Source organism: Felis catus, chromosome D3 (assembly GCF_018350175.1).
Source record: "Felis catus isolate Fca126 chromosome D3, F.catus_Fca126_mat1.0, whole genome shotgun sequence".
Lineage (NCBI taxonomy): Eukaryota > Metazoa > Chordata > Mammalia > Carnivora > Felidae > Felis > Felis catus.
Window position 1 is genome coordinate 296,576 of NC_058379.1, and position 13,408 is coordinate 309,983.

The 13,408-nt window shown below is 40.5% G+C and overlaps 1 pseudogene; it reads right to left on the bottom strand.

Annotated features, from left to right (window-relative positions):
- Nucleotides 1–1,000: 1,000 nt before the first annotated feature.
- LOC101094958 lies at nt 1,001–7,003 on the bottom strand (annotated as a pseudogene).
- Between the last annotated feature and the right edge of the window lie 6,405 nt (nt 7,004–13,408).

Below are 13,408 nucleotides of genomic sequence, written 5' to 3' on the forward strand. Positions count from 1 at the left end.
TCCATCCTTCCTACATTCTTAAACCATAATGCAATTATATTGCAAGTGTTATAATGTAGTTTTCTCACAAATTTTGGTTCTATCCATGTGCAGCACTTTCACTGTAATAACTGTATAAATACAGTTATTTATATGGTTTAGTGCTGAACCATAATGAGTTTCTTTCTTGTGCAAATTCTGCTCTTCCTATTTTTAGTAAATTGCCTTTCTTATTCATTTTATTTGTTTTCACTAAGTCCATGTAAAATGCCTCTCAATTCTGTTTTCCTCAAGGTCAAACCTGTCATACAGCCTTACCATTTTTCTGAGGAGCCTTCGAGCCTCCTGAAGTCTGACAGATCCGTTACTCTCCAGGCATATATAACCCTCTGGCATTGTGAGACGTCCCTTTACACTTATGTATTCCCTCAGCTCATCTGTTTTGGATTTATTTCCTGGAAGCTTTTTTTTTCCTTTTTGATAGATTATAATCTTATTACCTTCTGGAAAAAGAGCCCATATGAGCTAAGTTGTTTATAACTACAAAATACTTTCTCTCGTCCTCATATTTGTTTGATATTTTGGCCTTCTGTATAAGTCCTGGAAAGGCAATTATTTTCCTTAAGAATTTTTCTTTTCATTTAAAACAGGCAATACTTTTTCAAACCCATCAGAGAAATGGACAGCTTGGGTCTCATTGTGTTTTAAAGCATAGGTCAGGGGCGCCTGGGTGGCGCAGTCGGTTAAGCGTCCGACTTCAGCCAGGTCACGATCTCGCGGTCTGTGAGTTCGAGCCCCGCGTCGGGCTCTGGGCTGATGGCTCAGAGCCTGGAGCCTGTTTCCGATTCTGTGTCTCCCTTTCTCTCTGCCCCTCGCCCGTTCATGCTCTGTCTCTCTCTGTCCCAAAAATAAATAAACGTTGAAAAAAAAAATTTTTTTTTAAATAAATAAATAAAGCATAGGTCAGTAATTGTATATGAAATTAACTGATCAGAGCACAACTTTTCAATGTGTAGAACAGAATAAGCTTCCCTGTAAAAGCAGCACGTTTGTGGCTTTTTTAACTTTAGTATTCTTCTTCACCCTCTCCTTCGGCAGAATCCACACCAACCTCCTCATAATCCCTCTCAAGGACAGCCATGTCCTCGTGGGCCTCAGAACACTCTCCTCCCTCCATGCCCTCACCCACATACCAGTGAACAAAGGCACGCTTGGCATACATCAGGCCAAACTTGCGGTCCAGGCGAGCCCAGGCCTCAGCAATGGCTGTGGTGTTGCTCACCGTGCACACAGCTCGCTGTACTTTGGCCAGGTCTCCACCAGATACCACAGTGGGAGGCTGGTAATTAATGCCGACTTTGAAGCCAGTAGGGCACCAGTCCACAAATGGCACGGTATGCTTGGTCTTGCTGGTGGCAGTGGCAGCATTGACCTCTTTGGGAACCACGTGGCCACAGTACAACAGGCAGCAAGCCATGTATTTACCATGGCAAGGGTCACATTTCACTGTCTGCTTGGCTGGCTCAAAACTGTTCATGGTAGGGGCGCCTGGGTGGCTCAGGTAAGTGTCCAACTTCGGCTCAGGTCATGATCTTGCGGTTTGTGAGTTCAAGCCCTGCATCGGGCTCTGTGTTGACGGCTCAGAGCCTGGAGCCTGCTTCAGATACTGTGTCTCCCTCTCTCTCTGGCCTTCCCCTCTTGAGCTCTGTCTCTCTCTCTCTCTCTCTCTCTCTGTCTCTCAAAAATAAACATTAAAAAAAAATTTTTTTTAAAGCTGTTCGTGGTAGGCTTTCTCAGCAGAGATGAAAGGAGCGTACGTGGCCAGAGGGAAGTGGACGCAGGGGTGAAGCACCCAGGTTGGTCTGGAATCTGTCAGATCAACATTCAGGGCTCCATCAAATCTGAAGGAAGCAGTGATGGAAGACACAATTTGACCCGTCAGCCTATTTAGGTTAGCGTGGGTTGGATGTTCGATATCGAGGTTGCTACACCAGATGTCCTAGATGGCCTCATTGTCTACCATGAAGACACAATCAGAGTGCTCCAAGGTGGTGTGGGTAGTGACGATGGAGTTGGGCCCAACTACCGCTGTGGAAACCTGGAGGCTGGGTAAATGGAGAATTCCCGCTTGGACTTCTTGTCAGACTCGACAGAGAGTTGCGTCAGCAGGAGGTCAACCTGGAACCAGTTCCCCCTCCATGGCTGTGGAAAACCAAGAGGCCCCAAAGACTCGTGCACAAGTCAGCCAGTTTCTGAATTCAGTCCAAGACAAGGTCAGTGATCTCCTTGCTGATGGTGTAGTGCCCTCAGGCATAGTTATCGGGATCACTTCCCCTGTCTGTGATGGGCTGCTCAGGGTGGAAGAGTCGGCGGTAGGTGCCAGTGCTTCCTGGTCTACAAACACTGCCCTGGGCATATGCTTGTCAGCACCCATCTCAGTGAAGAAGGTGTTGAAGGACACATCCCCTCCCCCATTGTTCTGACCAATGGGCGGGATGCCCTGTTCCAGGCAGTACAACTGGATGCCGGCCTGGCCAACATGGATGGAGATGTATTCACGTGGCCGCTGAGCAGGTGGTGGGGAGGATAGGGAGGGGCTGTTGCTTCTCACAGCATGTGTCTTAGGTGGTCGATGTAAGAACCTGCCTTCCCTCGGGATTTTGAAAGCAGGCAAAGCTAGATAGAAATGGAACAATAAAGAGGTGCCAGGGTGACTCAGTTGGTTGGATGTCCAACTCCTGGTTTTGGTTCACATCATGATCTGACGGTTCGTGGGGTCAGGCCTTGCACTGGGCTCCGAGCTAACCGTAGGGAGCCAGATTGGGATTCTCTCTCTCCCTCTCTCTCTCTGCTCCTTCCCCACTCGCACGGGCATTTGCGTTCTCTCATTCTCAGGATGGATGAATAAACTTAAAAAAAAAAAAAAAAAGAACAGGGGTGCCTGGGTGTCTCAGTCGGTTGAGCATCCAACTTCGGCTCAGGTATGATCTCACAGTCCGTGAGTTCGAGCCCTGCGTCGGGCTCTGTGCTGACAGCTCCGAGCCTGGGTTCCAGATTCTATGTCTCCCTCTCTCTCTGACCCTCCCCCTTTCATGCTCTGTCTCTGTCTCAAAAATAAATAAACATTAAAAAAAAAAATGAACAGTGTTACCATTGAAAAGTCATGCCTGTTACTGATTTGTATGTAACCTGTTTATCATCTCTTGGAACTTTTAGATCAACTTATTTTTGGTATTCAAAGCTTTCATGATGATATGTTTAGTTCCAGTCTTTAAGAAATTGCCCGTTTCAATGGGCCAATGCTTAGATATTTCACTGTTTTTAGGAATTTCTCCTGTATTTGTTTCTCTCTTCCTCCTGTTTTTTTCTTTCTGGAACTCTGAATAATCTGGTGTTGAACCTTTGAAATTGATCATATCATTTTCTTACATTTTCTTTCTCACTGCTTATCTCTTTTGGGAGGTCTGCTTGCTGGAAAAGTTCCTCAGCTTTATCTTTAAACCTTTTTACCTATTTTTGGTTTCTGTTATAATTTTAAATTTCTTAAGATCTCTTAATTTGTGATTTTATATGTAAATAATAACTCATACATCCTATTAATGTTTTATGAGTAAAATCTCTCTCTGATGATTTTTAGATTTATATTATGAAAATTTCAGAACATAAAAAAAGTGTAATGATGGGGCACCTGGGTGGCTCAGACTGTTGAGAATCTGACTCTTGATTTCATCTTAGGTCACGATCTCAAGAGTCATGAGATTGAACCCCACATTGGGTCTATGCTGACAGTGTAGAGCCTACTTGTGATTCTGTCTCTCCCTCAGCCTGTCTCTCTCTCAAAATAAATGAAAAAAAAAAAAAAAAAAGATAATGAACACCCTGGTATCCATCACTATTTTGAAGCAGACCTTTTACACGATATATTGTAAATATTTCAGAATCTATCTATAATAAGAACTCCTTTAAAAATTAAAACAATTGGGGCACCTGGGTGGCTCAGTAGGTGGAGCATCCAACTTTGGCTTAGGTCATCATCTTGCAGTTCATGGGTTCAAGCCCTGCATTGGGCTCTGTGCTGACAACTCAGAGCCTGGAGCCTGCTTTGGATTCTGTGTCTCCTCTCTCTTCCCCTCTCTCTGGAAATATGTGAAGTAGAATTTACGCTTTTCTCAAAAAGATAGTCATTTGTCTTGACAGCATTTTGATAACTAGTGCATCCTTTTCCCCCATGATTTACACTGCTGCCTTTATCATGTACGAAACGGCCAGCTACACATCAACCTGTTTCTAAAGTTACTGTTTTACTTTTTATTATTGCCTCCTTATCATTATGTTTAAGTTACTAGAGATTTATAACACATTTTGAAATATAGTAGGGGCAAAGCACTATTTTAATAATTGCCTTGTTATTCATGTAGCTTTGTTTTCCTATAAAACCTTAAAAAATCAGATGCTCATTTCAAGAAGTCGCTGTTGAATATATAGATTAATGAAAATACAATTCAATTCTGGTCAGAGAAAAATTGAAACCAATATAATATTGGATCCATGATCATGATGAATGTCTCCATTTATTCAAATATTTTTTTCCTGTTTGTCCCCAAAGTCATTTAGTTTTTCTTATTAGTTCTGTAACTAGAAAAGAAATGAAACTTGGGGAATTAAGGAGCAAGTCCAGAGTACAATTCTTAACTTAAAAAGCTTTAACCAGAAGGCAAAGTAAGTTCCTTTTTTGAACAGGAAACATAACTTTCTAATTTTGTTTTGCTCCTGAAAGAAGGGTATGGATGTGGGATGGGGGTGGGGGGTGGGGGGTGGGAGGACCTCCTTCACAAAACCTTAATTGCTGTGGACTCATTCAGCTTATTCGATAAATATTTGTTGAGTGTCTGCCATATGCTGGGAAATGTTCTAGGTACTCGGAATACAGGAATCAACAAATCAGATGGAAATCTATTTCTTTTTTTTTTAATTTTTTTTTTTAATTTTTTTTTCAACGTTTATTTATTTTTGGGACAGAGAGAGACAGAGCATGAACGGGGGAGGGGCAGAGAGAGAGGGAGACACAGAATTGGAAGCAGGCTCCAGGCTCTGAGCCATCAGCCCAGAGCCCGACGCGGGGCTCGAACTCACGGACCGCGAGATCGTGACCTGGCTGAAGTCGGACGCTTAACCGACTGCGCCACCCAGGCGCCCCTGGAAATCTATTTCTATATGGTTTACCCCAAAGAGACAGACCTTTCTGGTTTTAAGGACATAGAATCTACCTGTCAAAGATATTTGTCTAAATAAAAATGCCAACTTATCGAACTCAACACCCAAAAAACAAATAATCCAGTGAAGAAATGGGCAAAAGACATGAATAGACACTTCTCCAGAGAAGACATCCAGATGGCCAACCGACACATGAAAAAATGCTCAACTTCACTCATCATCAGAGAAATACAAATGAAAACCACAAAGAGATACCACCTTACACCTGTCAGAATGGCTAACGTTAACAACTCAGGCAACAACAGATGTTGGCGAGGATGCGAAGAAAGAGGATCTCTTTTGCATTGCTTTTGAAATGCAATCTGGTGCAGCCACTCTGGAAAACAGTATGGAGGTTCCTCAAAAAACTAAAAATAGAACTACCTTATGACCCAGCAATTGCACTACTAGGTATTTATCCAAGGGATACAGGTGTGCTGTTTCAAAGGGACACATGTACCCCAATGTTTATAGCAGCACTATCAACAATAGCCAAAGTATGGAAAGAGTCCAAATGTCCATCGATGGATGAATGGATAAAGAAGATGTGGTATATATATATATATATATATATATATATATATATATATACACACACACACACACACACACACACACACACACACACACACACAATGGAGAATTACTCGGCAATCAAAAAGAATAAAATCTTGCCATTTGCAACTACGTGGATGGAAATGGAGGGTATTATGTTAAGTGAAATTAGTCAGAGAAAGACAAATATCATATGACTTCACTCATATGAGGACTTGAAAGACAAAACAGGTGAACATAAAGGAAGGGAAACAAAAATAATATAAAAACAGGGAGGGGAAGAAAACAGAAGAGACTCATAAATATGGAGAATAAACTGAGGGTTACTGGAGGGGTTGTGGGAGGGGGAATGGGCTAAATGGGTAAGGGGCACTAAGGAATCTACTCCTGAAATCATTGTTGCACTATATGCTAACTACTTTGGATGAAAATTTTAAAAAATAAAATAAATAAAATAATAAAATAAAATATAAAATAAAAATAAATGCCAATTCTGTATTTTTTCCCATTAAAGCTTAACTCTATTGTATTGAGATGGGGGCTCTCATTTGGAGATTATCATCTAATCTTCAAAAAGTGAGACTTGTAAAAATATTAACCTAATAAATTATTGCATGATTTGTTGTGATCCTTAAAGTCTCTCTAAGCACTAATTTTTTGTATACACACTGGTTTTTTTTTTAATTTATTTTATTTATTTATTTATTTTTCAACGTTTTTATTTATTTTTTTTGGGGGACAGAGAGAGACAGAGCATGAACGGGGGAGGGGCAGAGAGAGAGGGAGACACAGAATCGGAAACAGGCTCCAGGCTCTGAGCCATCAGCCCAGAGCCCGACGCGGGGCTCGAACTCACGGACCGTGAGATCGTGACCTGGCTGAAGTTGGATGCTTAACTGACTGCGCCACCCAGGCGCCCCTTTTTTTAATTTATTTTAAAGCTATTGTAAAAATTATTTAGGAAAGTGTTATACCATCTAATTAACATTGTTATGACCTTCTTCCCAACGTTTGGATCATGGTTTGTGCTTCTTTGTAGATCCCATTCAATTTCTAGATAGAATAAATTATCATGAGAAAATACAGACTTTGGGAAGAGAGACTGAATTGGAGGTAAACAAATGAACATTTGTTTCAAAGTCACATATCTACCTTTAACAACTTTAATAAAATTCCTGAGTAGAGTAGCAGCCACATCATCAGTGTTGTTGATCATGTGTGTTATTCAGTTAAAAACATCCAGTGATATGTAGAAAAGTAAGCCTACCTAAAATAGTTGTGTTTAACAGGAAAATTATTTTTCCATTTCAGAAGGTAACTAAAAAGTACACACAAAATTAAACAACCATGCTTCTTTTAGCTGGTTCTCTTTAGTTTTAATCTTTTTTCTTTTAATAATGCATGCTCCTGGGGCACGTGAGTAGCTCAGTCAATTGAGTGTCTGACTCTTGATTTTGGCTCAAGTCATGATCTTGTGGCTTGGGGGATCGAGCCCCTTATTAGACTCTGTGCTGACAGCACAGAACCTGCCTGGGATTCTCTTTCCCTCTGCCCCTCCCCTGTTCTTTCTCCCTCTCTCTTGAAAGAAATGGAAAAACTTTAAAAAATAATAATAATGCATGCTTCTCCCACCCATTACTGACAAATAGTCTCCAGGAGAAACCAGATGACTCCAGGAGAAACCAGAGAAACCACGATGACTATTTTGCATGTGACTACAAATCCTAGTAAAGATTTTAAGGGCACCTGGGTGGCTCAGTTACTTGAGCATCTCTCTGTGTCTCAAAAATAAATAAAAACATTAATAAAAAATATTTTAAGCTGGCCAAACCCTGCTGGGGTAGTGGAGGGGGTCTACAATTTTTCTTTTTACCTTGCCACCTATGGAGCCCTGTTTCCACCTTTCTTCTTTCACCTGAACCTGCCTCTTTGGCTGCAGGGAGGATACCCAGTGAAATGTATCCATGCTGTGGTTGGATCAGAGAAACAAGAAATATCCTGATCTCTCTGCTCTGTTGTGCAAGCAGATATCACTTTTAGACTCTCAAGATGGCAGCCATTACCCTGTCCTCCATAAGGGCTCTGTCGACACAGGACTCTATTTCTATGTGAGAAACACTGAGGAAGAAAGGATGATGGCTTGATTTCCCACAACGTGGTTACAGGGACCAGTGACCTTTAAGGGTGTGGCTGGGGAGTTCACCCAGGGGTGGATGATGCTTGATTCTGCTGAGAAGAATTTACAGAGATGTGATGTTGGGAAGCTATATAAATCTTATCTCAGTGGAATATCAATTACAGAAGCCTACTGTGATCTCCCTGTTGGGTAAAGAAGAGATAAGAACTATGAGAAAGAGGGGCGCCTGGGTGGCTCAGTCAGTTGAGCATCTGACTTTGGCTCAGGTCATGATCTCGCAACTCGTGGGTTCGAGCCCCGTATCAGACTCTGTGCTGACAGCTCAGAGCCTGGAGCCTGCTTGGGATTCTGTGTTTCCCTCTCTCTCTACCCCTCCTCCACTCATGCTCTGTCTCTCTCTGTCTCAGAAAAAAAAAAAAAAAAAAAAAAAAAAAAAATATATATATATATATATATATATATATATATGAACTATGACAAAGCGAATTCTCTAAGGCACCTATCCAGTCTAGTAGATTCAACTTAAAAGACTCCACTCTTAAGCAGAATATTTGTAAGGAAAAATCCTCCAGTGCAGTGAAAATGAAAGATTCATAATGGATGACTGGTCTTCCACATTAACTGAAGACCAAGAATTCCATAAGACCAGAAAACAGTGCAAGATCCCAGGGAGAAATATGAGGCAAGTGACCCAAAGAAAACAGCATCTCAGGAGAGATTCTATGACCATCATGAATTAGAGGAAAACTCTAAACTTAAATCAAAACTTGTTTTTTTCAAGAGAGTCTTCACGAAACATTGCCATAAATGCTACTTAGTATTGAGTGTTTGAAATATAATTCAATCTGGGGTGGCTGGGTGGCTCAGTCAGTTAAGCATCTGACTTCAGCTCAGATCATGATTTCACGGTTTGTGAGATCAAGCCCCACATTGGACTCTATGCTGACAGCTCAGAGCCTGGAGCCTGCTTCGAATTTTTTGTCTCATTGTCTGTCTGCCCCTCCCCCACTTGTGCTCTGTCTCTCTCTATCTCTCAAAAATAAATGTGAAAAAAAATTTTTAAAAAGAACATAATTCAATCTTGGGGTGCCTGGGTGGCTCAGTCAGGTAAACGTCCGACTTAGGCTCAGGTCATAATTTCATGGTTCATGGGTTTGAGCCCTGCATCAGGCTCTGTGCTCAGAGCCTGGAGCCTGTTCCAGATTCTGTATGTCTCTCTCTCTCTCCACCCCTCACCTGCTCATGTTTTGTCTCTCAAAATAAATAAATGTTTTTTTAAAAAATCAATCTTAAACAATTACAAGAAACGGGGAATCTCTGTGAAAGTCATACATATGATAGAGCTCTGTGACACCTTGGAAAAAACTCAAACAGCACAAAAAGAGTATGCATGTTTCAAATATGGCATACACTTCAAACATAATAATATGCTTCCTATAAATAACAATTTAATCCCTATGAATGTAATAAAAGCAAGGCTTTTTGTCATTATCCATCCCTTAGGCAACAAGAGCAAACTCCTAGTGAAAAGAAATATCATGTAATCAATGTGGGAAAGCATTCAAAAGAAATTCTAATTTTGCACAAGTCACATGGGTGTATGAGTGTAATCAATGTGGAAAAGCATTCAGTCAGAAAACATCTGTTAAGGTTCATGTGCGAACTCACACCAGAGAGAAACCTTATGAATGTAATCATTGTGGAAAATCCTTTGGCACAAGTTATCATATAGTGCACAAGAGAATGCACACTAGGGAGAAACTATGAATGCAGTGGCTGTGAAAAAGCCTTTACAACAAGCTCGCACCTTAAAGTTCACAAGAAAATACACACTCAAGAGAATCTCTATGAATCCAATGACTGTGGGAACGTTTTTAGGGTTTCTCATCCCTTAGGATACATGTGAGAACTCATACTGGAGAGAAATCCTATCAATGTAACGAATGTGGGAAGACCTTCAGTGTTTCCTCTTGCCTTAGGAGACACACGAGAACTCACACTGGTGAAAAACCCTATGAATGTATTCAATGTGGAAAAGCCTTCAGTTGGAGTTGTTCACTTACTATGCACAAGAGAATTCATACTGGGAGAGAAACTCTATAAATGTTATGAATGTAGAATTGCTTTTTTCATTGTCTTAAAGTGAACTCCAACTCATTGTTACAGTGTTTGTTATCCAAAATAAGCATGTAAAACATATAGTCCTCTAAAATACCTCTTCAGCAATGTAATACATTTTGGTCTGTGTTAGTTTAATTCTAAATGTATAAATGTATCACAACTTTTTGAATCTATATGGGTTTAGAACTATGCTTTTTAAAATATGATTTGAAGGGGCACCTGGGTGGCCCAGTCGGTTAAGTGGCCGACTTCGGCTCAGGTCATGATCTCGCGGTCTGTGAGTTCGAGCCCCGCGTCGGGCTCTGGGCTGATGGCTCAGAGCCTGGAGCCTGTTTCAGATTCTGTGTTTCCCTCTCTCTCTCTGACCCTCCCCCATTCATGCTCTGTCTCTCTCTGTCTTGAAAATAAATAAACGTTAAAAAAAATTTTTTTTAAAAATATGATTTGAAGTTTGCAGTTATGTTCTTAATGATTTCTAAGTTAATTGCATTATATTTAGAGTAGCTGGAGTATCTGATACTACTTTATTGGTATTTTCTTTCTGGCCTGTTGTGGCAGATACTGTTACTAGTCAGTCAGACATCCATCTCATCTTTTCCTACTGATAACCCTATTTTGGCTCACACTAGCAATATGTCCAGTTATAAAACTCCTCGCAGTCTCCTTGCAGCCAAGTGTAGCCATTTTCCTCATCTTGAGAATCAAAACTAGTATCACTGGAAACAGACTATGTAGCTTTTTCTCTTTGCCTTTTGCACTTCACCTTTTATACCTTCTCCATTGTTTTCCCTTCGAGTTTTCCATTCCTAGAGCTGAAAGAGCCATCTGTGGCCTTGAGAATGATAACCATGGCCTAAGGATGGTATAAAAGGAGATCCTGGTTCCTCAGAGACCTATTTAAATAGCTGTACCAGCAGTATACTGCTTGTATTTGGATATTTTTATGTGAGAAAAGTAAGCTTGATTAAAAAAAAAAAAAAAAAATATATATATATATATATATATATATATATATATATATATACAGTCAACAGAGTAACCTTGTTTTTTAAAAAGAAAAAAGACCACACACAAAAAAGAAAAAGGTCACAGAGGTATGTAGAGTTAAATATTTTATGTTTGATGCATGTTTGGATAGGAACATAGGGAAGGGAGGAATAGAAGAAGAATATTTACAGAACTCTTGTGCTTAGGCTAGAAATGATGATAGAACCAAGGTCACTGAACCAAGTGATCAGAGAAGCAGGGAATCCCAAACATTTCAGTATTAGAAATCAAGTTTTCAGAGAAAGAGGAAGTTACAATTTTAATTGCTGAATGAAGCCCATGAGATTTTGCTAGTTGGTCCTATAAAAACTGACTAGCTTGAATCTAATAAGAAACAAAACATAGAGGAGTCTATGATGGAAGAAAGAGGCAGTAGCTGCAGTTTTTGTCATGTTAACTTTATAGAGTTTGAGACATCCAGATGAACAGGCTGCACTTCTGGACCAGAGGAGGTGTCCAGGATGAAGATACAATTTTAGCAACATCAGTAGATAGACTACAGTAGGTCTTGTGGAGGCAACTAACATTGCAGAGAGAAAGTGGATGGTGTGAGAAGAGAATGTCTGCTACTGACCATGAAGTCCTGCTCTATTTAATTAATTTTTTTTTTTTTTTTTTTTTTTTTTGGGGACAGAGAGAGACAGAGCATGAACGGGGGAGGGGCAGAGAGAGAGGGAGACGCAGAATCGGAAACAGGCTCCAGGCTCCGAGCCATCAGCCCAGAGCCTGACGCGGGGCTCGAACTCACGGACCGCGAGATCGTGACCTGGCTGAAGTCGGACGCTTAACCGACTGCGCCACCCAGGCGCCCCTAGACCTGCTCTATTTAAAGGTAGGCTGAATAAAGGAGTCTTAGTAGGTAAGAGGAAAACCAGAAAGACTGGAGTTTTGCCAAACCAAGACAAACCAGTGTCTCAAGGAGGAAGGTAAAGTCAGTTCTTCTAAATGCTCTTTAGAGGTCATATTAGATGATGAAGTCTTAAAAAGTGAACATATCATAGAGCAACATGATGAATACTGTTAACCTTAGTTGGAAATAATACATTAAGGATGGATGGTAGGTTGGGTAGGTTTAGTAATCAATAAAGGACAAATAAGTAAAGACTGAATATAGACAAGTGTGAATAGGACAAAGTGTAGTAATTACAGAAAGATGTGGCCAAGGCAAAAGATTTTTTTCTTAATTTATTTTGAGAGAGTGCACATGCACAACTGGAGGAGAGGCAGAGGATGAGAGAGCGAGAATCCCAAGCAGGCTCTGCATTGTCATTGTGGAGCCTGACGCGAGGCTTGAACCCACAAACTGGGAGGTCATGAGCCAAAATCAAGAGATGGGCGCTTAATCTACTGAACCATCCATGCGTCCATGGCAAAAGATTTTTAAAGTAATGGGAAACTAGAACATGTTTAAGTCCTAACGTAATGTACCCAGTTTGGAGAGATTAAATATGCAGATGTAAGAAGAGAGATAGTCAATCACACAAAGTTCCTGAGAGGGGGTTGCAGGTGTCTGGAGCACAGAGAGATGTATTAATGTTACCTCGAAGAAGATACTTCCACCATCAAAGGAAGGGAGGAGTGGGTGGGCTGGTTTTAATTTCTGCTTATTTACTTATAGCTAAGTTAATGGAGCTGCCCTCAGAGCATCCGAAGTGTAAAGTGTTCTTTGCTTTTTTTAAGAGTTACTTTCTGAATGAAGGAAAACTTCCAGATTTATTCTGAGGCCAGAATTACCCCAAACCCAAAACCAGATAAAGACTCCACTAAAAACAAGAACTACAGCCAATATCCTTAATGAATATGGATGCAAAATTCTCAATAAAATACTAGCAAGTCAAATCCAACAATATATTTTAAAAAATCACTCACCACAATCAAGAGGAATTTACTCCTGGGTTGCAAGCATGGTTCAATATTCGCAAGTCAATCAACATGATACACATTAATTTAAAAAAAGGGTGAGAGCCATATGATCATTTCAATAGATGCAGAAAAAGCATTTGACAAAGTACAGCATCCATTCATGATAAAAAAAAAAAAAAACTTAACGAAGCAGGTTTAGAAGAACATACCTCAACATAATAAAGGCCATATATTAACCCACAGCAAATACCATCCTCAATGGGGAAAGGCAGAGCTTTTCCACTACGATCAGAAACAACACAAGGATGTCCACTCTCACTACTGTTAAATAACAGTAACATAACATAGTACTGGAATTTGTAGCCTCAGTAATCAGACAATGAAAAGGAATAAAAGGCATCCAAATAGGCAAGAAACAAGTCAAATTTTCACTCTTTGCAGATGACCTGAAAC